Here is a 4,008-nt window from a genome sequence, read left to right as displayed (position 1 = left end):
ACTGAAAATGGTGCTCGCCATGGAACATTCTCGTTTTATCAATGAATCAGTATGTTTTCAATGCCACAGAAAAAATATTTAAGCACTGTGATTGGTCAATGAAAATAAGAAAAGTAGAATAGCCAATCCACGTTAAGTATTTTTATTACGTCATTCACTAGTTCCAAAGGAAACGTACCTAATGTTATGTAATAAATCTTAAAAAAATATAAGTATCGAGCATATTTTAATTTGAAACAGTAATTTAATTTGTGGCAACAGTAAAGAAATAAATATATAAGATATTGTATTTTAGTTTTATACCTGTAAAAAAGGCGAACATCCATAAATACTGTTTACTGCCATCTAGTGGCGAGTAATTGTAACAGAATACAATACGCAGTGCGCACTCTGGTGGTGAGTAGTCAAATTACAAATAAGTATATGATACGGAGCTAGTATGAAATACTAGCTCCAGGAACTACAAAATGTTTTTTTTTATTGTATTAGGGCGCAAGTACACTATGTTATGCGGAAAATTTTCCAAGTCGAAGCTGAAGCGCTAGCCCGCACACCGAAGTTCGAACTATGGGCGACCCACGGTTGTTGGGGCACATTTTGGGAAGGAGAAAGTAACCGAGATGATGTTCACACTATTACGTCTTTGGTCCCGCATAGTGTACTGTAGTGTAGGTACTTGCGATTAGTAAGACCATGATAGATAATTTAATTTAATAAAAATGTTCAAGTGCAATGTAATTATGGTTTATTTATTCCAAAACATTCTTAAAAAACAAAAAACGAAATTCCATTAAAGGCGGAAAACTGAAAATTATGTAACAAAGCCACTACCTAGTAGATTTTATTTTTGTCAATTTTTTGCATAATAAATTGGTAATTAGTAAAGCCTATTATAATTAAAACTTATAAATAGACAGAAAAGTAATACCTACCTTACGTTTATAAATTAAACTATTTACACACGTTTTGTACACTCAAAGTAATTACTAGTGTAGACAATACTTATATTCTAAAAATCTACATTAAATGGACGGTTTTGAGATCAAAATATCACACTGCTTACGACAAATCTATACTTGGTAACTTAATTACTAAGATAAAATTAATTTTTAAAGGCAACTTTTATTCTAATTTTATTATTTTCACGTTGAACTAACTAATAATTCACGTTGACCGATGCGCTTCATATGCATTGCAAGCAAATAATTTCTACATAAAGCAAATAAACACTGTCGCATTTTGTCATCAGCTGCTAGAACAGGAGGGGTAGGGATTTCGGGGGAAACGGGGACTAAGGAGGCAATCCGGGGGATCAGGCTAATCCAGAGGAGGAAGTGGGAGCTGATGAGGGCAATCTGGTCCTGGGGGACAGTCCGGGGATCAGATTAGTCCAGAGTGGGATCTCCCCGCGGTTAGAAACTATACGGCAGGTTTCTAGGGTGGGGCTGTTATTCTCACATTTAATCGGAGAGATGAGGTAGGCTAATAGTCCATGGGGGAGCAGTCCATTCCAGGGCAGACAGGCTATGGTTGAGATAGTAACTTTTTGTCATCAGCTGCTGGTACAAAGGGAGCTAGCTGGTCCAGGGGGGTGGGGGTTCAACTGCCCTTTATAAGCAGAAGTATTTCTAGTCCAGGAGGGAAGCAATCTAGTCATGAGCACGCGCAGAGACGTGTTCTCTTGCTTAAGGAGTAGAAGTAGGTCGTCATCATGGGCATAACTAGCCTCTGAGACAGAGAGAAATGCGTGTCCAGAGAGGATACTATAAGTTTTTTTAGGTTCCCCCATTCTTAGTTAGACAATGAAAGACGAATGAGGGTTTTCGCGAATGAAAGATCCGCTAGATGGCGAGACGTGGATGTGGGGTCTGACTGCTGCGTGATTGGTGGATTTTGACATATCTGTCAATGTCATGTCAAAAATAACCAATCATGCAGCATTTGGACCTCGCGTCTACGTATTGCCATCTGGCGGATTTTTCATTCGCGAAAACCCTCATTACAAGGCAGGTTTCTATGAACGTCTCTTGCTCGAGGAGAATCGATTTTGTTTAGTCTGGGGGGAGGCTAGTCTAGGGGAGCTTTTTATACTCGGGGGCGATTTAGTATTTAAATCCAGGAGAGGTTAGTCTAGGGGGACTGTTTAGTTGGGGTCACTTTAGTCTGTGGGCCACTTTGGTCTAGGGGGGCACTTTAGTTTGGAGGGGTCACTTTATTCTGGGGGGAGGCTGTTAATCGGCGGTAGTAGAGGAAGGCGCGGCCGCGGGCTCGTCCCTCGCTGCCAGTAGACCTCGCAGCGCCAGCGCCTCCTGGCGGAGCGCGGCGATGTGTGCGCAGAGACGCGTTCTCTTGGGAAATGAGTGGGGAACTAGTCAACAAGGGGGGCAGTCAAGAGGGGTGTCTGGTCCAAGGGGGGCTGTCTGCTTCTGGGGGGAGCAGTAGAGAGCAGTATGAGAGCAGGGAGACTACAGGGAGGCCATCTCTAATCCAGGGGGGCAGTCTCATTTAGAGGGTGGGCAATTCAATCCACGGAGGAGGGGTGGGCAGTTCAATCCACGGAGGGGGGGTGGGCAGTTCAATCCACGGAGGGGGGGGGGCAGTTCACTTCTATTTGGGAAGGGGGGACAGGCTGGTGGAGGGAGAGGATCCTATCTAGTCTAGGGATGGGGGCACAGTCTGATCTGTGATTTGGGGGAGGGGGAAGCAGTCTAGTCCAGGAGGGGGGGAAACCTTGTCAGGGGGGGCGGGCAGCAGAGGGGGCAGTCTAGTCCAGAGGATGGCAGTCTAGTCCAGGGAAGGTCTTCTGCTTGTTTCTTTAATCGGCGGTAGTAGAGGAAGGCGCGGCCGCGGGCTCGTCCCTCGCTGCCAGTAGACCTCGCAGCGCTAGCGCCTCCTGGCGGAGCGCGGCGATATGCGCGCGCAGAGACGCGTTTTCCTGTTCGAGGAGACACGCGCGCCAGGCGATCTGAAAGTAATCATTGTAATGAAAAGAGGCCCAGTCTTTAAAAAGGCTCGATACAGATCCAATAACTAAGTACGTAGAGAAGCCGTCATTTGTCCATATTTTGGATCGTCCCACAGCTCAAGTAAGCTGGAAGTAGGTAAGACTCCGTGTTCCGCGTCACTTTCAGCTGGACGTTTTTATGGTCACACCATATAGAACATCCTATTCACAAATCGATTTTGTGTTTTATAGGTATTAAACAGGAATCTTCATCTTCACATTTCATCAGATAATTAATTCAGGAATCGTAATAAGAATCGAAAAGCTTCTTTCTGCATAAGGGCCTTCCTAACTCGTCTTTTTGATTATTCAAAAAAGATTATACTGTAAGTACTACTTATACTCTACTCTACTTGTCCCGAAGTGGTGATAAGGTAAGCTGTGTTTGGGACGTGTACGAGTACTTAATTAGTGCCCTATAAATAAGGGCCTACATACTAATAAATATACTTTAACTTTGACTTAAGAAGACATGGGCCCGTAATCCATTCAACTAACCTGGTCTTCTCGAATCCGCCTCGCATCTCTGGACTTCTTAGCAGCCTGGTTGTTCCTTCGGCGTCTCTCGAAGTACTTCTCGTCTTTCAGCTCGGGCGGGATAGGGCGCTTCTCCCCTCGTCTTCGGATGTCGGCGTCGCAGGGGGGAGGCGTCAGGACTATAAGAAGAAAGATACACACACTTAAGACTCCCCGCAGACTACTAGGTATAGACTTTTAGTCGGCCGATAGTTGGGCCCGATTCTAATTTGTTTGGAGAATCGGCCGATGTAATGTGTGCAGTGTGCACATTCATACATGTCCATACTGATTTAAGGGTATTTCTCCGGAGGCAAAATTTTCGATGTCTTTGGGTATAGTTCTGTAACCAACTAATAAAATGGCATGAAATATTTTTTTTAGTATAGCTTAGCTTTATCCCTATCTAGCGCAAATCACATTTTTGAAATAATTGCTGTCTTTTTACAAAATAAAAATATTTGAAGTGTGATTCTCTGATTCATATG

The sequence above is a fragment of the Ostrinia nubilalis genome, chromosome 30 (genome assembly GCF_963855985.1).
Source record: "Ostrinia nubilalis chromosome 30, ilOstNubi1.1, whole genome shotgun sequence".
In the NCBI taxonomy this organism is placed as follows: Eukaryota; Metazoa; Arthropoda; class Insecta; order Lepidoptera; family Crambidae; genus Ostrinia; species Ostrinia nubilalis.
The sequence above is the reverse complement of the archived record's forward strand: the minus strand, read 5'-3'. Positions refer to the sequence as shown.